This window comes from Silene latifolia, unplaced genomic scaffold, assembly GCF_048544455.1.
Source record: "Silene latifolia isolate original U9 population unplaced genomic scaffold, ASM4854445v1 scaffold_134, whole genome shotgun sequence".
Lineage (NCBI taxonomy): Eukaryota > Viridiplantae > Streptophyta > Magnoliopsida > Caryophyllales > Caryophyllaceae > Silene > Silene latifolia.
Window position 1 is genome coordinate 739,377 of NW_027413133.1, and position 23,511 is coordinate 762,887.

Sequence of the window (23,511 nt, forward strand, 5' to 3'; positions counted from 1 at the left end):
GACAAGTATTTGGGCACATAATAGAAGAAATTATATAAGGCATTTATTCATATAATGACAAGTATCATACATTTAGTTTCACATCGGTCGGCAAGAAATGTGAACACGAAAATTATACCGGACCGGGAGATATATTCTATATGTGAAATAGTTTTAAGTGTGCAATATTCCAAGCTCTTGGGATCATTTCGCCGTCCAGGGTTTGTAATCTATAAGCTCCCCGGCCGACTATTGAGTCAATTAGGTAGGGACCTTCCGTGTTGGGGCCAATTTGCAAACATTCTTTTCTTTTGTGTTTTGGAAGACTTTCCCGAGGACAAGGTCTCCTACCCCGAATACCCCGGCTTTGTGAGTCTTGTTGTAGCTTTTTGCAACTCTTTGTCGATATCGCCAATCTAATCCGATCGCATCTCTTAACTCTTCCGTTAAGTCCAGTGTCCTCCATTAGAGGTATATTGCTTGTTATTGTGTTCAGCCGCATCCGTGATGGAATGTCGACCTCACCGGGATTACCGCTTCACATCCATAGACCAAGGAGTAGGGGGTTTGACCCGTGGATGTTTTAGGCGTAGTTCTATCACCCCGAGGACCGGGGAGCTCTTCACCCATCCGCCTTTCCTTCTTTCTAGTTTCTTCTTTATGCAGCTGATTACTACTTTGTTCGGATTCTCGCCTCGACCGTTAGCTTTTGGATATCCTGGCGTGGAGGTTACCAGATTGATGTTCCATTGAGCACGTAAGGTCATTGTTCTTTTTCCCACGAATTGCGTTCCGTTGTCACATACTATTTCAGAGGGGATGCCATATCTACATATGATGTTGTGTTTGATGAATGCTATGACATCCTTTTCCTTGACTTGCCTGTATGAATCAGCTTCTATCCACTTGGAGAAGTAATCAGTCATTGCTAGCATAAAAACTTTTTGTCCGGGTGCTTGAGGTAGTTTCCCTACTATATCCATGCCCCACTTCATAAATGGCCAGGGTGCGTATATGGAATGTAGTTCCTCAGATGGCTGATGGATATATGGTCCGTGAATCTGACAAGCTTTACATTTAGAACTAAATTCCAGGCAATCGGCCCTCAAGGTGGGCCAATAATAACCTGTTCTGAGTACTTTGCTTGCCAGGCTTCTTCCACCTTTATGATTTCCACAGTATCCTTCATGGATTTTCGATAATATCCGCTCACTTCTTGTGGCTCCAGGCATCCGAGGTATGGCCCACTGCGATTTCTTAAAAAGCACGTTGTTAATAATAGTATATGAAGCAGCTTTTATTTTTAGTGCTCTGGCATCTTGCTTATTTAGGGGAAGGATTCCCTGTTGTAGCCAGTCATAGTAAGGTTTTGTCCAAGAATTGGTAATATAAATTGGGAAACTTTCATCTTGTTTATTTATTGCAGGTTCTAATAAATGTACAATGGGTATTTTGTCGAAGTCAAGGGGACTGAAGTTGGATCCTAGGCCGGCTAAGGCGTCGGCCTGGGTATACAAGTCCCTGGGAATTTGGTCAATATTAAAATTGCGGAATTTTGATTTTAAAATTTGAACAATTTCCAAATAAAGCATCATTTTTGAGTCTTTTGCAGTATATATTCCGTTTACTTGGTTGGAAATAAGAAGGGAATCAGTACGTACCTTTAGGTTTTGCACACCGAGGTCAATACATACCTTTAATCCAGCTATTAAGGCTTCATATTCTGCCTCATTGTTGGTAGCCTCAAATGCACAGCTTATAGCCTGTACTATCTTATCCCCCTGTGGCGATTTTAGTACTACCCCGTGCCTGTGCCCCTCATGTTGGCTGCACCATCGACAAATAGGGTCCATTCTAGGTCTGTTTGGTCATTTGGTGGGTTTATTTACTTCTTTTATTAGGTCGGGTTCTAGGGTTGGACTAAAATCAGCCACAAAGTCCGCTAGTGCTTGTGATTTAATTGCTGTCCTTGGCTCAAATGTTATGTTGTATGTGCTCAGCTGGACTGACCATTTGCACATTCGTACGGACAATTTTGGCTTCCTAAGTACAGACTTGATAGGAAGGTTGATTCTGACTATTATAGGGTGGCTTTCAAAGTATGGTCTTAATTTTGTGCAACTCATAATTAAAGCTAAAACATATTTTTCAAGTAGGCCATACCTGATCTCTGCATCCAGTAGACTTTTACTTACGTAATAGATGGGTGTTATTGTCCGTCCGCTTTCTCGACCAAGACCGCACCGACAAAGAAGGTTTGGGATCGATGTGTATCTTGTCGGGGTTCATCTTTGACTGGTTTTGCCAGCAAGGGAGGAGGGGATAGATATGTTTTCAGGTCTTCAAAGGTAGCCTGATGATTAGGGGTCCATTGAAAGTCCTTGTTTTTCCTTAGCAGGTTATAGAATGATTTGCACCTCTCTGATGATCTTGAAATGAATTTGTTCAGGGCCGCTATTCTTCCAGTCAGCTTTTGTATGTCTTTGACCGTCTTTGGTGGTTCTAGCTCCAGGATAGCTTTGATCTGTTCAGGGCTGGCTTCTATTCCTCTTTTTGTCACCATATAGCCCAAGAATTTGCCAGCTGAGACTCCAAAGTGGCATTTTTGTGGGTTGAGCTTCATATTGAATTTCTCCAGTATTTGAAAGGCTACTTCCAAGTCTTTGACGTGATCTTCTGCCTTTTTTGACTTGACTACCATGTCATCTATGTAGACTTCCAGGGTATCTCCTATTTGGTCTTTGAACATCATGTTGACTAGCCTTTGATAGGTTGCCCCTGCATTTTTTAATCCAAAGGGCATAGCAGTATAACAATATATACCTCTCTCGGTAATGAAAGCTGTGCTTTCTTGATCTGCAGGGTGCATCTTTATTTGATTGAATCCGCTGGAGGCATCCATGAATGTTAACATTTCGTGGCCTGCAGTGGCATCCACCATTGCATCGATGTGTGGCAGGGAAAATGGATCTTTTGGGCAGGCTTTGTTTAGGTCGGTGTAGTCTACACAGACTCTCCATTTGCCGTTTTTCTTTTGGACGACTACTACATTTGCAAGCCAGTCAGGGTACATTACTTCCCTGATCATTCCCATGTCCAGTAGCTTGTCAACTTCTTGGTTGATGATTTCATGCCTCTCTGCAGCGAATTTTCTTCTCTTTTGCTGTACAGGCTTAAATGATTTGTCAATATTCAACTTATGAGTTATAACATCAGTATCTATACCAGTCATATCAAAATGTGACCAAGCAAAACAAGACATTTTAGTTTTGAGAAAGCTGACCAGATTGGGTCTGACCGAGTCTGGTGCATCTGACCCTACAAGTACTTTCCTGTCAGGGAATTCTGGGTCCAACATGACCTCTCCTGTTTCCATCTGTGATTGCGCAATATACTCTTCCCTGACAGGTGACTTTAATTGCTATGCAAGGGACTTACCTGACTTTGAGGGTTTCAAAGCCTGAGTGTAACATTCCTGAGCCGTCCTCTGTTCTCCCCTGATGGTGGTTATCCCCCATTCGGTTGGTATCTTCACACATTGATGGTATGTTGATGGGATTGCTTTGACATTGTGGATCCATGGTCTGCCCAGGATTAAATTATATGAGGATAGGCAATCCATTACTCCAAATCTTTCGTATGAAGCCACGCCTTCCACATAGGTTGGCAGGCTGATTTCTCCCAGGGTGTTCTTTGTTTCTCCGCTGAATCCAACCAGGACGCTGGATTTCTTGATGATCTTTCCTTCATCTATCTTCATATCTTTGAGGACGTCAAGCATCACCAGATTGATTGAACTACCTCCGTCTATCAGGATTCTTGATACCTTAGCTGTGCCAATTTGCATGGTGATTACCAAGCTGTCATGGTCTAGATCCGATACTCCCTGCAGGTCCGAGTCATCAAAAGTAATAGCAGGCAATGACTTGGACCTTGAAGGGGGCTGCAGTCTGGAATCCCTGGATATTCTTTTGGCAGCTGAGCTGGTCAGACCACAGATTTCTGATCCTCCATTTATGAACTTAACTTCATAGATGGGGGGAGGAGGAGGAGGATCTCTGTTGTTCCCTGAATCTCTCTTGTTTTTTCCTTCATCTTTGTTCTTTGGCTGCTGGATTAAGTCCTTCAAAAAGCCTTTCTTTAGGAGATATGCCACCTGTTTCCTGAGTTGGATGCATTCTTCTGTGGTGTGCCCGATGTCCTGATGGAAGTCACACCATCTTGTTGGGTCTTTCCTGGGGTTGTCTGATTTCTTGGGCCATCTGACTGTATCTCCCAGGCTTTCCAGGCGTTTGATTAATCCTGCAGTATTAATAGAGAAGTTATATTCAGGAATAGTCGGTAGGCTTGAAAGGTTACCTTTGTGCTCTTGTGCCATGTTGACTTGGATCGTTCAGTCCGGAATAGGGTCTTGATCTGGGGTTGCCTCCTTTTCGGTAGGAGCTTTTCTGTTAGTGTGTCCATAGCCTTGCTTTCCTCCGGATGAGTTCGTCCTGAAGTTGAGATCTTCCTCCAATCTGACATGCTCTAAGGCGATGGATTGAACAGTGGCAAAGGTTGGGCATGCTTTCTTGGTCAAGTCTGCATAGATGTCACTGTCAAGCAGGACTCCTTGCCTGAAGGCTTCTACTTTGTTTCTTCATCACACTGGGAATGGCCACCTTCTCTTTGACAAATCTTGCCAGGAATTCTTTCAGAGATTCTTCATGAAGTTGTTTTACCCGAAGGCAGTTCTGGGTCTCTTGGCCATATCTTTGCTTGCTTGCGAATTGTTGATTGAAGGCATTGATCAATTCGCAAAATTCTTGATGCCTCCATTTGGGAGATTAATGAACCATTGTAATCTTCGCTCCGGTTAGGGTTGTACCAAAACCTTTACACGTGCAGACTGCCCGAGTTCACGGGTATTGAGGCGCCTAGCATCTTCGTTTGAATATAGCAACGTGATTTTGTGAATCGAGGTTCCATCATAAGTTCTCATGGATGGGACGGTGAATTTCTTAGGGAGGTCAATCTTTGCAATTTCATTCGCAAAGGGTGAGTCGACAAAGTGTCAATTTCTACTTCACCATAGGGTCCGGTACTCCGGTATATTTTCTATTTTGTTGTGGAGTTTTTGAATTTCCTGAAGCATAGCCATCATTATTGTCGTCTTGGTCTTGTTTGTTTCATCATTGGAAATGATTGGGGTACCGGATAATGTATCCTTCTCCGGGGTTCCAAAATTGGAAAAATCAATGTTTTTGATAATGGATGAGAATGGGGTTCCTGGTTCGAATCTGGTCTTGGAGCCCGAAGCCTGATTTTCCAATTTTTTCCTCAGGCTAGACTCAGATTCCTTCAGCCTATTGATTTCCTTCATTGGGTCGCCTTCTCTTGGATTGTCTCCAATTCTTTGATTTTGGCCAGGGCAGCCGCTAATTGTTGTTCTGAGGTGAGTTCCACCATTTTTGTGTGTGAATATTAAATGAAAAATGATAAAGGGAATTTTATTGGTTGAAGAACTAGATGCCCCACGGTGGGCGCCAATTGTTTTAGCGGGATTTTCCCTGAATGGGTCCAGCTTGATTAAAGAATAATTTGGGTATCTAGCTCTATAAGTTTGGAATATTGTAAATGAATAACAAGGAAAGACTAAGTATAACGTTTATATTATTTAGATAAGCTGAATACAAATTTGTTTAAGAAATTGGATGCTCGGAAAATAATGAAAGATAAGTAGTGAAGTAGTTCAACACTGATGAATAATGAATGAAATTACAAATGCCAGATTACAATATTTATAGTCATAAACATGAACGTTGTATTGATCTTCAACGTCCTTCTCTTTTGTCGGAGTTGTTACCGGATTAATAGGGCACATTCCCTATTAATTCGGTTGACTCGTTCTTCTTTAATTGATCCTTAGCTTTTTCTCCTCTTGCACGTCTAGGTTCATGGGTGATATAGTCTCATAATTAGACTTGGTCTTCCTTGAGAATAGGACATGAATATTTATCTTTATATAACCGTTTTGCTGCTCTTCAGCTTAATCCAGCCTGCTTAGGTGTGCTGCCAGGATATTCCGTGCTTACCATTAGGCCTTCCTTCTGGGATTAAGTAGCCTATTCATCCTGTAATACTCTTCATCTACCCAATAATGATTAGATTTGTCCGGTCTCTATTTGCCTTGATCAGCCTTGTAAGGTCAGGCCAGGTTAGAGTCAGACCAGGCTAAACTGGGCCTAACAGTAACAGTGCTACTCGATCGAGTATATAGGGTACTCGATCGAGTGCCCGCTACTCGATCGAGTGTCTTGGCTACTCGATCGAGTAGGCCTGAAGTCAGAACACTCCATCTTGTCACACCTGCAGCTACTCGACCGAGTGTGGGGGACTCTGTCGAGTAGCCACAGGTCAAACCTTAGAAATTCCTGTCATAACACCATATACATATACATATATATATATATATATATATACATATATATATGTATATACATATATATATGTATATACATATATATATATATGTATATATATATATATGTATATATATGTATATATATATATATGTATATATATATATATGTATATATATATATATATATATATATATATGTATATATATATATATATAACGTCACATAAGCGCGAGTCGGGATGACACCCGACCTCCAAAATCCTGCAAACAAGTTCAAACTAAGCAAATTCGGCCTTATGGCCATCCATACAAACCAAACGTAAAAAGTACCAACTAAAACGACTACTATCATCCAACATCATCAACCATAAACAAAGAGAAAGAAAAGGAGTATCACTCCTGCTGCTGCTGCTCATCCATCATCTCATCTCCACCAACATCTCCTCCCGAGGTGCCTGCTCCCGATGACCTAAGACCCGCATCAACCCCTGCCCCAGCTCCAGGACTCACATACCATGGGGTCAAACCACCAAAAGCAAAGGACTGTGGTGTCCCCCATGCTGTCTGGTCCACCCCGTAAGAGTGGAAAACCCCAATGTAGTCCCCAACTCCGCTCCACCACACTGGATGTGGTCCCTCGGTCCCAATCCCCTGAGCATATGCCATCTCATGCATGTTCCGGAGTGTCAAAGTAGATGACACTCTCTCTGCCAAGTAGCTCGAACACGTCTCCGGGGTATCGAGGTAGGGGTAACAAGGAAAAGGGTGCTGTTTTGGTTCTGCTGGCCGTGGTCTGGTCTCAGCCGTCCTCTCCCTCACACGACGAGGTCCTCTCCCCAACCTGGGCCTATCCTCCACTGCCGTCACGTTCTCCCCTTTCTTTGGCTCGGGCATCACCTGAAGGATCGTATCATCAATGAGGTATTTCTGCAACTGTCGAGGTACCTCATCATCCTTCTCCTCCTCATCAGAGTCAACAGCTATCACCACTGGGTCTAACGGCTTTGTCGGTGGGAGGTGCTCAGGAGCCGGGATCCTCATCCAGCTCATACCCCACACTCCCCAAGCTAGGCTACCATCAGCTAAAGTTCTCAACCATTTCAGGTCGAGGTAGTAGTCTCTGTGTAACACCCCCATACTCCAAGTGCCTTACCAGGACCACTCAGGTATGAAGACATTACCATCTCGGTTACCCGAGGCAATGATAATCAAATAAACAATGAAGAAACAACGTTTAAATATAAATACTTAGTGAAGAGTTACAATTCTCAAAACCAAACCAAAAGTGTGATACATGTTCTCAAACTTACTGTTCTAACTGAAATGTAAATAAACTAAAAAGCTACAAATGGAAGACTCTATCATCATGTCGTGGCAATCCCAGCTATCCCAAAGACTCATCTCAATACCCGCTCAATATCCGCTCACCATCCCCGAATGGATCACCGCAGTTTACAAAACAACACCGGGTCGTACTAATCACACAACTCAATATATATATTAACAATAAGATAAACAGATGCCTAAATCACACACACAACCAACCAATTCCAATCATCTCAATCACTAATCGTCCACTTTGGACCACCGCGATGGGGACCGCACTGCGTACCCACCAAATCCCCGCTCCACACAAAGTGAGCGATAACCCTGTCCATTAATGTGCACATCCCTTCGGTGGCGGGTTCCACGGAAGCGAAACTAGGGCGTGAAGCCATTCCCGCAAGTGACCCCACTCGGCCCGAGGCCACGCCTCGCGAACCATAGACAACGATCACAACCACAATCACAATACAATTACTATATCAAACAACCAATCACAACACATCAACCAATATCCCATTATGGGACTAATACTGAGTAGGAAATCCTACCTGGTAAGCACACAATCAGACGGTCTCTCTTCTTTGAATCAAAAGCTTCCTCTATGAACCCTCCTCCTATCATACAACATATAAAGGCTACCAAATCACATACTACACATAAACCCCCAAATCTCTAAATTAGGGTTTAACCAAATCAAAGGAAAGACAATAAAAAGGGTACATAGATCTTACCCTTGACGCAAGGAACTCAACGGTATAACCAACGACAAGAAATGACCGTCCGAACTCCGGGGATTGCTAATTATGCGATTAGGATGAAGAACTTGCTTGCTTTCTCTCTTAAACAGTAATTTAGGTTTTGCAAAAGTGATTTAGAATAATGACGACAAAGCTTATATACCTTAATCGCATAATTAACAAAACTCGAGAAAACTTCCCGTAAAACCGGCTACACGATCGAGTACCCGAGGTACTCGATCGAGTACCCCCTTACTCGATCGAGTGCCCCAGCTACTCGATCGAGTACTCAACAGGTCAGAAACTTTTCTAAAACGCAACTTACCCTTACTCGACAGAGTAAGGCCTACTCGATAGAGTACCCCAAGACTTATAAATACGGAGTATTACAGTCTTCCCTCCTTAAAAGGAACTTCGTCCCCGAAGTTCAAACCACTACTAAACAAAGGTACTCCCATAACATTCCCGACTCAACAATATAACAAAATTCAACATAAAACATGTTACTAACCCAACTCATCCCGACAAACATCCCGACATAACATATAAAAGGGGTATAAAACTCTTAAAAACTGTTCGCGATCATCTCCTACCCCCCTAAAAGAAACAAGGTTACGTCCCCGTAACCATACATACCTGATCAAAAAGGAAAGGGTAACGCTCTTTCATAGCCTCCTCTGGCTCCCATGTAGCTTCCTCGGTCTCGTGGTTAGACCAAAGGATCTTAAGCAAAACTGTCTCACCACTCCTAGTCTTTCTAACCTTTCGGTCAAGAATCTGCTTCGGCACCTCAAGGTATGATAAGGACTCATCTAGCTCTAAGCTCTCTGCCTCTAACACATGTGACGGGTCACTCACATACTTCCGCAGCTGCGATACATGAAACACATTATGCACTCTCTCTAATGCAGCTGGTAAAGCCAGACGATATGCAACTTCCCCAACTCGCTCTAAGATCTCATAAGGCCCTATAAACTTCTGACTTAGCTTGCCTTTCTTCCCAAATCTCATAACCCCACGCATAGGAGACACTTTCAAAAGAACCTTGTCCCCAACTTGAAACTCATGTCCCGGCGATGTAGATCTGCATAACTCTTTTGTCGATCCTGAGCTGCTCTCATCCATTCCCTGATCATCTTAATCTGTTCCACCATCTCATGCACCATCTCTGGTCCTAAAACCACTGCCTCAGCACTATCGTCCCAATAGATTGGACTCCTACATCTCCTCCCATATAAAGCCTCAAACGGTGCCATACCGATACTAGTGTGATAGCTGTTATTGTAAGAAAATTCTATCAAGTCCAACGTCTGCTCCCAGCTACCACCAAAATCCATCACACAAGCTCGCAACATATCCTCAAGAGTCTTGATTGTTCTCTCGGTCTGCCCGTTTGTCGCAGGATGGAATGATGTACTCATCTTCAAAGTTGTTCCCAACGATTCCTGCAACTCCTTCCAAAACCTCGATATAAACCTCGCTTCTCTGTCAGACACTATGTCCTTAGGGACTCCATGTAACTTAAGCACGTTCTTTCGATAGGCCATAGCCAATTGTGCCTTAGTCCATGTATCTTTCAGTGGAACAAAGTGAGCTGACTTGGTCAGTCGATCCACTATTACCCAGATCATGTTGTTACCTTGTTGACTCTTCGGCAAACCCACAATGAAATCCATGGAAATGGATTCCCACTTCCACTCAGGTACCTCTAAAGGCTGAATCTTACCTTGTGGTCGTCGCTGTTCCCCTTTAACTCTCTGGCATGTCAAACAACGGGACACAAACTCAGCTGTCTCTTTCTACATCCCAGGCCACCAAAACGTTTTCTTCAAGTCTTTGTATAGCTTGTCTCCACCTGGATGAACTGAATATGATGTGCAATGCGCCTCTGTCATGATAGTCTTTTTCAACTCCTCATCATTAGGGACACACCACCTACCATCGAACCTCAAACTACCATCTGTATGAATAGAAAATCGGGACACTGTCCCTTTCTCTACTCCGGCTCTCCACTCCACTATCTTAGGATCCAACGCCTGTTTGCCTCGAATGTCATCATAAAACTCAAGATGTACTGTCATATCACCCATGGCATCTCCTTTCTGCATCATATGTATCCCAAAGCTCGCTACCTCATCTCTCAGCCTCATCAAAGATAGAGCTGTACACAGAGAATGTACACTCTTCCTACTCAGAGCATCAGCTACAACATTGGCATTCCCTTCATGGTAGATGATTTCCATGTCATAATCGCCAATCAGCTCCATCCACCTCCTCTGTCTCATGTTCAACTCCTTCTGAGTGAAGATGTACTTGAGACTCTTGTGATCAGAAAATACCTTAAAGATTTCTCCATAAAGGTAATGTCTCCAAATTTTGAGAGCAAACACCACTGCACCCAACTCCAGATCATGAGTAGGGTAGTTCTCCTCATAAGGCTTCAATTGCCTAGAAGCATAGGCAATCACCTTACCATTCTGCATCAACACACATCCCAACCCATTCTTCGAGGCATCTGTATAAACCTCAAAGTTCTCGCTCCCTTCAGGCAATGCTAAGACAGGAGCTGTGGTCAAACGCTCCTTTAATGTTTGGAACGCCATCAAACAACTCTCATCCCAACGAAACCTGTTCTCTTTTCTCATCAACGCTGTCATAGGTCTAGCTATCTTGGAGAAATCTTTCACGAACCGTCTGTAATATCCAGCTAAACCCAAGAAACTCCTAACCTCAGCAACATTCTTAGGTGCTTCCCACTTCGTCACTGCCTCAATCTTCGCTGGATCCACAGCTACTCCCTCCTTAGAGATCACATGTCCCAGAAAAGCAACTTTCTCTAACCAGAACTCACACTTGGACAGCTTAGCATACAACTCATGATCCCTCAAAGTTTGCAACACGATCCTCAGATGCTACTCATGCTCCTCCTTAGTCTTAGAGTAGACTAAGATGTCATCGATAAATACCACTACAAACTGGTCCAAGAACTGTCTGAAGTTCTATTCATCAAATCCATAAACACTGCCGGTGCATTAGACAACCCAAACGGCATCACCACATACTCATAATGGCCATACCTCGACGTGAAAGCTGTCTTTGGTATGTCCACCTCTCTAATCCTCACCTGATGGTACCCCGACCTCAAATCAATCTTAGAAAAGACTGATGCACCACTCAACTGATCAAACAGGTCATCTATCCTTGGCAAAGGATACTTGTTCTTTATCGTCACTCGGTTCAGCTCCCTGTAATCTATGCACAACCTCAAACTCCCATCTTTCTTCTTCACGAAAAGAACTGGTGCTCCCCACGGCGATACACTTGGTCTAATGTATCCCTTCTCTATCAAATCATCCAACTGCTTCCTAAGCTCCTCCATCTCCTTAGGACCCATGCGGTACGGTGCCTTAGAGATTGGCCCCGTCCCTGGTTTCAACTCAACGGTAAAATCTATTTCCCTCGTTGGTGGCAACCCCGGAATCTCCTCTGGAAAAACATCGGCAAACTCTCCCACCACTGGTATCTCCTCAACTGTCGAACTCTCTATCCGGTCATCTCTCACATATCACAAGATCAAAAGACATCCCTTCCTCAGATAAGACTTCAAGGTGACAGCTGCAATCAACTTAACTTTGGGTTTGACTAGAAACCCACGATAAGACACACTAACACCCTTAGGACCTCTTAAAGATACTTTCTTTTGATGACAGTCTATCTTAGCTTTATACTTTCCTAACCAATCCATCCCGACTATCATCTCAAAACCGTCAAAGGGAAACTCTAGCAAGTCTACAGGTAGATCAACTTGCCCAACTATCATAGATACATCTCTAAACAATCTCCCACATGATACAGACTCACCCGAAGGTATAAAAACTCGCTCACTAACAGACTCATATACCCTCAAACCCAACTGTTTAACATGACTTGAAGACACAAACGACTGAGAAGCCCCCGAATCAAACAAAACAAAGGTAGGAATACCATTAACAAGGAATGTACCGGTGATAACGTGCGCATCTTCCTCAGCTGCTTTCTTCTCCATCATGAATAACTTTCCATCGGTCTTCGTCCACCTCCTGGACAAGATACTATTTGAAGTGGTCGGCTTAGCACCCGACCCTTGATTGTTGTTGTTGTTCATTGGTGGTTTCTGATAAGAATTACCGCCGTTGCGGTTACCTCCACTCGGTAACTCGACTTCCCCGGTTTGGCCATGATCGGCCCGGGTCATTTGCTCGCGAAGCTCTGTGCAGGTCTCTGGAAAGATCCTGGTGCACTTGTGCACTCATGTCTCTTGTGGCCTACACCCCCACAGCTATAGCAGGTCACACCCCAACTACCACTAGCACTTCCCCGGCCGCGCCCAAAGGAAGCCCCAGCACTAAACCCTGACCCAGAAGAAAACCCCTTTGACTGATTGTGGTTGCCTTTCTTGTGATTAGACTGGCCACCACCCTCGCTCTCAGACTTCCTTTTCTCACCGCCTAACCTCTCCTGAGCCATCTCCACCAACCTCTCAGCTCTCCCAGCCCTCTCATAAGCTTCCTTAACATCAGTAAGGATCCCCACGGGTAACTTATCCATAATCTTAGGGGTCAACCCCCTCTCAAACCTCAACGCCAGGTTTTCCTCACTCAAACCCATATCCTCAGCATACCTAGACTTCTCATTGAATTGTCTGTAGTACTCGGCCACAGACATGTCAGCGGTCATCTTAAAACTGTCAAACTCATCCCTCAACTTACTCCTCACATGCTCCGGTACGAACTCCTTTCTCACAGCCCTACGAAACTCCTCCCAAGGTATAGCAGGTAAACCTTGGTTTGTATATATCTCCTTAGCACTCACCTTCACTGTATCCCACCACTTGCCAGCTGCCTCCCTCAGATAGAACGCAGCTTGTTCCACTCTCATCTCATCAGGACAGTGAACCAAATCTAATATGTTCTCCATCTCTCTCAACTAACTATCAAGAAGGTTAGGCTCCCCAACTCCCTTGTACTCTTTCGGGTTAAACCTCGCGATATAAAGGCTGATTTTAGAATGATCAACCTCCTTCTCCTTATCCTTATCCTTATCCTTCCCCACCGTCTTTAAAGCCTCGGTGAGAGCATCCTGATGCTCCAACATCTTAACGATGTCATCTATGTTCATAAGCTCAGCTCTCGCATACAAAGCAGTCTTCTTGGGCGGCATCTTGAAACTATATATAAGAAAGGGTAGAGATAAACACACGTACTAAACCTCAAAACAAGAAAACAAGCTGCCCAGACACTACTCGATCGAGTTCCCAAACATACTCGATCGAGTAACGGGCTACTCGATCGAGTGCCCAACATACTCGATCGAGTACCCAAACATCAGACCCCAAACAGACCTTCTGATCTCTAACATACTCGACCGAGTAGCTAGGCTACTCGATCGAGTGACCCCCTACTCGATCGAGTACCCCTAGTTACTCGATCGAGTACCCAAAAACGCGATTCTGGACTCAAAATCGTCAAAGACCCACCCGATCGGGTCAGTCCCCCTCGATCGAGTCATGCTAACTCATAAATGCTACCCGCATGCTACGTCATATGCTAACATGCTAAAACTTCATAAAACCACATTTTATATCATAACTAAGCATATAATGCTACGCATTCTTTCGTACGATTTACGAGATCATTATATCATACTATTAAGTGCCACCTTATAAACATCCAACATGTTATCACTCCAACAACGAGTCTACATATATCATTAACCTTTCTTTCACATTCTCAACTTCTACTTCAATCATCCAACAATTAACACACTTCATCACATTCTTACGCAAGTTAACCAAGCAACACATACGACCTTGACATACACCCCCCATGTGACCGGTTCAAAATTGTAGGGCAAGTTCGCGACTTTAGGACGTCTCCCAAGCCTTTGCATTAGCTCCTACAACTTTTACCCCGGGTTCATTTTAATTGACTCCCTATGTTCATTAGGTTCATTGGTTACAGGTTTCAGGATCGTCGCTCTGATACCATTTGTAACACCCCCATACTCCAAGTGCCTTACCAGGACCACACAGGTATGAAGACATTACCATCTCGGTTACCCGAGGCAATGATAATCAAATAAACAATGAAGAAACAACGTTAAAATATAAATACTTAGTGAAGAGTTACAATTCTCAAAACCAAACCAAAAGTGTGATACATGTTCTCAAACTCACTGTTCTAACTGAAATGTAAATAAACTAAAAAGCTACAGCGGAAGACTCCTATCATCATGTCGTGGCAATCCCAGCTATCCCAGTACTCATCTCAATACCTGCTCAATATCTGCTCACCATCCCCGAATGGATCACCGCAGGTTTACAAAACAACACCGGGGTCAGTACTAATCACACAACTCAATATATATATTAACAATAAGATAAACAGACAGCTAAACTGTCACACACACACAACCAACCAATTCCAATCATCTCAATCACTAACTGTCCACTGGACCAGCCCTGCCAGTAGGGGACCGCAGCCGTACCCACCAAATCCCCGCTCCACACAGTGAGCGATAACCCTGTCCATTAATGTGCACATCCCTTCTGTGGCGGGTTCCACAGAAGGCGAAACTAGGGCGTGAAGCCACTCCCGCAAGTGACCCCACTTAGCCGAGGCCACGCCTCGCGAACCATAGACAACGATCACAACCACAATCACAATACAATTACTATATCAAACAACCAATCACAACACATCAACCAATATCCCATTATGGGACTAATACTGAGTAGGAAATCCTACCTGGTAAGCACACAATCAGACGGTCTCTCTCTTTCGAATCAAAAAGCTTCCTCTATGAACCCTCCTCCTATCATACAACATATAAAGGCTACCAAATCACATACTACACATAAACCCCCAAATCTCTAAATTAGGGTTTAACCAAATCAAAGGAAAGACAATAAAAAGGGTACATAGATCTTACCCTTGACGCAAGGAACTCAACGGTATAACCAACGACAAGAACTGACCGTCCGAACACCGGGGATTGCTAATTATGCGATTAGGATGAAGAACTTGCTTGCTTTCTCTCTTAAACAGTAATTTAGGTTTTGCAAAAGTGATTTAGAATAATGACGACAAAGCTTATATACCTTAATCGCATAATTAACAAAACCCGAGAAAACTTCCCGTAAAACCGGCTACTCGATCGAGTACCCGAGGTACTCGATCGAGTACCCGAGGTACTCGATCGAGTACCCCCTTACTCGATCGAGTGCCCCAGCTACTCGATCGAGTACCCAACAGGTCAGAAACTTTTCTAAAACGCAACTTACCCTTACTCGACAGAGTAAGGCCTACTCGATAGAGTACCCCAAGACTTATAAATACGGAGTATTACACTCTGTCCATGGTAGGCACTGGTGTGGATAGGGGAACGTACTCAGAAGAAGCCTCAAAGGAGGCTAGCTTTTCAGCTAGCCGAGTGGCAATAGCACCACAACTCAAGTACCGAGTGGTAGAAGTAGCCATCAATGCAAGGCTAGCACAGACCATGGTAGGAGCATTGAAGACCACCCTCTCAGTCCGCTCCGGGTTAAGATAAGACATCAAAAGCAACAGTTCATGATTGTTCAGCTTACTCATATCCGGCCTCTCATAAAGAAGGTTCGAAATAGAACGAAGGAAGATCCTCAAAGTAACATGTTGAACATCATTAATCAACATGTTGCTGGAGGTGGGAGCCGACTTTCCAGAAAGACAAGGCATAAGGCGGCAAACACCGCACTCAGATGGAATCTCGCTGATGGAATCCTTGGGAGGCTTGGCCAACCCAAGGTGAGAAGCAAAGAGGTCCATAGACAACACAAAACTCGTGTTCATAAGACGGAACGCAACAGCCTGTTCAGCTGGCTCGTATTTAAACGAGCTCATAAACTCCAAAGTCGGAAAAGGATAGGAATGCTTCCTCAAACGATACAACCCCGTGAACCCCAAGGTCTTAAAGATATGACGGACATCCGTCTCAATTCCCAGGTCATCAAGAAGTGTGGTATCCACACAACGGGTGGGTCTCATCTTGTGTTTCTGTAACGCTACGAACCTCTCCCTTTGTTTAAATTCCACAAATACTACTGAAGGATACTCGGGTACAGACGGTACAACCGGTCCGCTACCCTCCCCAATTTCAGGCTGTGAAGCCCTCCCCCTCTTACTCTGACGGGTCCCTATATTTAGTCTCGGAATCTGTTTCAGCATACAATTTAAACATACTTGCATAGGCCCTTAAAACATGTAATTTACACAAATTGAACATTGAATAATCATCTATGTACACACTTTCACCAACAAATTCCCAACTTGATATATAAATTCAGTTTATAGTATTTCAGACGATCTCCATAGCTGTGAAAATTTTAACATGATAAACATGATTTACCCGACTACTACGATTATCAAGACATGGCTCAAATACTACTCCATATATACTTGGAAACATGTGAGGCATTCATGTATGCTCATAGAAGGACAACTAAGAACACACCATCACCAACATTCCACATTATGAGCAACTTTCTCAATTAAATAGTCAGACGGTCTTTACAGCTGTAACAATTTGACATATTTGGCAAGAATTAGCATCACCACTACTATACTAAAGGCTTAACTCTTACATGCTTCTTCATATTCAACACAAAATCCCACCTATAGAGGGCGAATTTCAATTTGGGGCACCTTTAAGACGGAGTTTTAAGGCAAATTTTAAGGTGAAAATCACAAAACTCAACTTTCAACATGATATATGCAACATATGCTACTCAATTTCATCATTCAACATGTAGAAAACACCCAAAAATCAATTTGATTTCACAAACCCTAGAAAAATTCGTCCCCTTTTTTTGCAATTTCTATTCTATTTTTAGTACAATTAACATCAACAATCATGAAAGAAAAGCATATGAATCATATTACAACAATTTACAAGCAACTTTTCGTCCATATGAATCAAAATTTCAGACTACTCTATCATTCTAAATAGATTCAAAGTGATAAAAACATTTAAATAGGGAAGAAATTCATACCTTTATCAAATAGGAAGTGAAAGAACGAAATTAAACAAAGAAAACAACCCAAATTAATCACCCCAACACAAATATATGAGAGTTTTTTTAGAGGTTTGAGAGGTTAGGTTTCAAAATAGAAAGATAGAATAGCAAGAATAAGAAGGAAGAAGGGTTTTAAGAAACCCGTAAAAGCCACTGTACTGTAGCCTACTCGATCGAGTGCCTAGGGTACTCGATCGAGTAGGTGTTATTTTGTCGAGTATCTGCAGCAAATTTCCATCATCTCGACGTCATAGCTTCCTAACTAGATCGAGTGAGGTCTACTCGGTCTAGTAAGCACTCGCACTCGGTCAAGTAAGGTTGAGTACTCGGTCAGAATTATAAGACTAACTGAAGATTCCTGCAAAACAATATCACGTGTCGATTCCAAACCAAGTTCGGAAATCGTCACTGGTTATCGTACTCACTCATATATCACCATTACTACTCAACTATATCATACCGTCTCATCAGATAAGATTCATATCACATTACGCTACAACAAACTTCACGCAACATGGTTTACCTGCTACCGAGCCATCCGTATACGCAATTATGTCATTGTTTCATGTCTAAACTCGTCTTACCACATTGCTAGCAACTTTTACTTACGTTAATTAAAACATACAATTAACGATGAATTTTCCACATGTCATCCAAGTGTATTACTATCATGTTCAAGCTTCAACAAAAACAAATTATTCTACACAGATTAATCACCACACAGCGGAAACTTTCAATCATTAAGCATTGCATATACGCATCACTATCTGCTATTTCTCATACTATAACTCAACACTTCGCTAACTATCATCATTATAGCTACGGTAAGACTTATAAACTCATATAGGATCACCATCACTAATAACCGGAAGCAAACACCAACATGACCACTTTTCATACTGCAGCATACACTCCTACACTTTTCACGCATTTCTATTAAATAAAACCTTTTACGTTTCTCATTATCATCACATATACTCACCAATTCTACCAAAACTTCACCATACACGATCCGGATGCAACTATCATGCCTATATCAACTTCAACAAAGACTCAACCACAGATAGTTCCAACGTAATCAACATACACATTAAATACATACACACGGACTCCACATTCCTATACCCAGTGACTGGCTTAAGTACAATGGGGCCAGGATTTTGAAATGAGGGCGCCTACTCCCCCAAAATCTAGCATCAACTGGGGCTCCCATTACACATACACCAGGTTCATTTTATTAGACTCGCTATGTTCATTAGGTTCATTTGTTACAGGTTCCAAAATCGTCGCTCTGATACCACTTTGTAATACCCCCAAATATGGAGGAGCCTTAACCAGACCTTCCTTAGCATATAAGGGCACTACCATCTCGGTTGCCCGAGGTAAGTAATCATCACAAGTCGATAAAAGAACAATTATAGTTAAATTTACAAGTGTTACAACCAACTAACAAAATAAAGATACAACTCGTCAGCTACACGCTATCACTATCAGAACTCGTGAGGACTCATCCCCGCCAGGACTCCAGCTATCAACCACATCAACACCTACCAAGACCGACTGCTCACCATAAGGGATCACGGCAGACACATAAACAAACAAGATAACCACACAAGGTCAGTAACTGAGACAAGACACAATGTAAACCAACAACAATTAGCAACACAATACAAATACAATTAGTCACACACAATCACACCCACTCCAATCAATCTCCGTCACCGACTGTCCACTGGACCAGCCCTGCCAGTGGGGGACCGCAGCCGTTCCCACCTAAGCCCCGCTCATCATACCGAGCGATAACCCTGTCCCATTAATGTGCACATCCCCTCCCGTGGCGGGTTCCACGGAGGGCGAAACTAGGGCGTGAAGCCACTCCCTCAAGTGACTTCGCTCAGCTGAGGACGCGCCTCGAGAACCAGAGACAAACAATCACAGACAACTGCAATACAACAACAACCAACAAACTGTATACGCCAACCGATTACCGCACATACGCTACCACACAACATAACAACAACACAACAACCACGACACAACAACCGACACACTAGACCATCCAAGAATCGAGTAGCGAACCTACCTTTACGCGATCGCCACGATTCCATGCCAAAGACACGCACTTTTGACCATCAAGCAACACCTATACACACAATACAAACATCTATCACTACCAAGCTAACCCTAACTGTAAAGACAAGGATACGGATGATGATGACGACATACCTACAAGAGGAAACCTGGCAAAGGACCGCTACCCGACTTAAGCTATGCTCTCCTAAGGCACAAGGACCTTCAAAGGCTTCCATGGAGGTTATATGGTGAAGGGAAGGGAGAGAGGCGACCTAAAGATCTGAAGAAATGTGGCGGAAATGATTTGCGGTTTTAACAAAACACGATTATAAACCCTCGCTGAAAACACGTTACTCGATCGAGTGGCCCACCTACTCGATCGAGTGGCCCCTACTCGATCGAGTATCCAAGCTACTCGATCGAGTAGCCTCTACTCTATCGAGTACCACCCCTAACTCAAAACACAGGATAACTTTGGTACGTACTTCTAAGGACTATTACTGCTTCCAAGGTCGGTCAACGTTGGTCAACTGGTCTCTAAAAAGGGCGGGTATTACAATTAGCTCCTACAATTTCTACCCGGGTTCATTTTATTTTGACTCCCTAGATTCATTGGGTTCATTAGTTACAGGTTTCAAGATCGTCGCTCTTATACCACTTTGTAACACCCCCATACTCCAAGTGCCTTACCAGGACCACTTAAGGCATGGAAGTGCTATCATCTCGGTTTTCCGAGGCAATGATAATCAAAAGACAATAAGGAAACATACTTAAAAGTAAATAATGTTTAAAGTGATTACATGCCAACTCCAAAACTGATAAAAATAAATACAAGTTCTCAAAACTATCGACTATCAAAAGACTATAAAATGTAAGACACAGCGGAAGACTTCTAAACTGCAACGTGATGACTCATCCCAGCTATCCCATACGCATCGTCTCATACCTCCTCAATAACTGCTCACCACCTCCGAATGGATCACCACAGTTTTCAAAACATTTAAACGGGGTTAGTACTAATTACACAAAATCAACAGCTGCAATAACGATAATACAAACAACTCAAATTCACACATCTCAATCACCACATCTCCACCCTATCTTCACATATCTGACTACACACTGAAGTGTGTAGTCCTGCCAGAGTACTGCCGCAACAAGTACTCCTCACCGCCAGTGGGGGACCGCAGCCATTCCCACCTAAGCTCCGATCATCTTATCTGAACGATAACCCATGTCCATTAATGTGCACATCCCTTCTGTGGCGGCTTCCATAGAAGGTGAATCAAGGGCGTGAAGCCACTCCCGCAAGTGACTCCACTCAGTCAGGGATGCACCCCGAAGACCACAGACAGTTATACAACATTCACCATACTTCTACTAGCAATCACCAAACAATTCCAATACGATATTTATTCAATCAACAACAATATTAACAACAACAACAACAACAACAACAACACCAACAAGCAATGTAAATTGTACTGAGTAGGGAAACCTTACCTGGAATGCAAACACCACAGGCGGTCTTAGCAGCTAATCAGAATCTTTCCTCTGCGAAACCTCCTTCAATAACATACATACATACCATTACTACCACATACATACAAATCACCCAAAACCCCAAAAATCACCCAATTAGGGTTTTAAAAGAACTCAACGAAATCCAACATAAATGGTACAAGGAACTTACCCATGACACGACGATCGCAACGATATAAAGAATAAGATGATCCGACGAACGTAGCTTTGGGGATTTGCTAATGATGCGACGAAAGCAACTTACGTAACTCCTCTACTTCTCAATTAGGTTTTTAGAATGTTAAAAAAAAAGATTAAGAAAAGTGACGGTCATCATTATATATCAATCCCGCATAATTAACAAAACCCGTCAAAACTCGGCCCGTAAACTCACTTACTCGATCGAGTAAGTCACTTACTCGATCGAGTGACCCTTACTCGATCGAGTGACCCTTACTCGATCGAGTGCCAAGCTTACTCGATCGAGTACTCATCAGGCAGACTACTGTTTTGCGTAAAAACATACTTACTCGACAGAGTAAGTCCCACTCAATAGAGTACACATAGACTCAAAAAACCGTAGTATTACAGTTTTTGGCCCGGTGTCAGTTTTGACTCTAATTAGGGTCATTTTAATGGAAATGACATGATAAAGACATCCATGGTATTATTTTTGACATTCGAGACTCAGGTTGACTCGGGTTGACTTAGATTGACTCGAATTGCAGGTTTTTGAGTCGGTTTTGGCTCCGAAGACGGTTTTAACTCTAAATAGTGTTATTTTAATGCAAATGAAGTTAGAAAACCATTTATGAAATCATTTTTCATATCCGAGTAGTGCATTAAACCGTCTCATGTATAGCCAATCCACGCACGCATATCAAAAATAGGTTATAGTCCGATCATCATCGGGTGGTTTTTGGAAGGTGCAGGTACTGGGTATCTACAACCACCAACCCCTTATCACTAGCGATTCCACCCACCAAAGATACCACCCGCCCCAACCGACGATAATTACATCCACGACTGCACCAACAAACCACCCTTTACGCAGCCCCAGTTGATTTCAATAACGTAATAATTCCCGCACGACCGCACAGCACCATCTTCCGTATTCTCTCATGCATGTTAAAATTCATTATTTGAACAAAATGACAAAACAATTTGATTGAAATATCAAATTGACAAGGAATATGGACATTGTATTATTGGTAATCATTTTCATTTTCATATAGTTAAAGAAATACACACTGCAATTTTGCGTCAAACAAAACAATCAACTTGCGCACTACAATTCTGTCTAATATAAAGCAAATTAATGTAGTTTCTTTTTTATAAAATCAAATAATAATTTGTCCAATAAGATCCATAACTGAAGAATTTGAGTGAAATTTAAGTAGGTTTTAGAAGAAATGGAAAAGATAAAATTAAGGTTTTTTTTACTTGAGGGAAGGGTAGTGTTTGTAAACAATATGAAATAAAAAAATGTATGTGAAAGAGTAAAAGTCGTATATGAAAAAGTAACACCGTAAATTAATAGTGAACATCAAGAAGTTACAAATACAACATGAATCAATTATAAATATTACAAAAAATAATACCACCCTCCGAAATCAGAAATATTAAAACAAAATTTCATAAATTACACTACAAAATTAATTACAATTACAACACCCAACAAAGCATGAATTATGAATTACACAAAAGAAAACTACAATAACACGGTAGTATACACATAAATAATTACAAAATGAGTTGACTTTTTGACTCATAGCTTAATCGTAAATAGGTGGATGATAGTCATATCCGTCTTATTTTTAAAGCGATCTAAGTATTGCAGTAAATTTTTAAAAGATTGTAAAAATACTAATAAATAAATATAGTTAAAGAATATAGTTAAAGAATAATTTCAAAGACAAAAAAAAATCATTTTGAAGACATAAAATTGAATTAAAGGCATAATAAAATTAAAAATCATACAATATAAATTAAAACCAAACATATGAGATTTTTAAAATTTATATGAATGTTTAGTTAGTATATCAAAATTACACATGCAAGATAAAACAACAACTTCTCATGGATTTGGCGATACAATTAAAAAAAATCTATAGTTGAAGAAACTGAAATTAGTCACAACTATTAAACAAATAGAAGATTTTTTTGTTACCTATTTCTTCTTTTTATTGTTGCATGTCTAGATAGTAATGCGCTTTTAAATCTTTATCAACCTCATAGTCTGTTTTCGTAAAAGGCAAAGGGCAAAAGGGGTACAACCATTTACATTTTATATAAAAATTAAATCACATGTACTTCCAAACTAATAAGATCAAAACGTTATTCATTCATTTTCTTTTTCAATTTTTAGATGGTAAACCCGT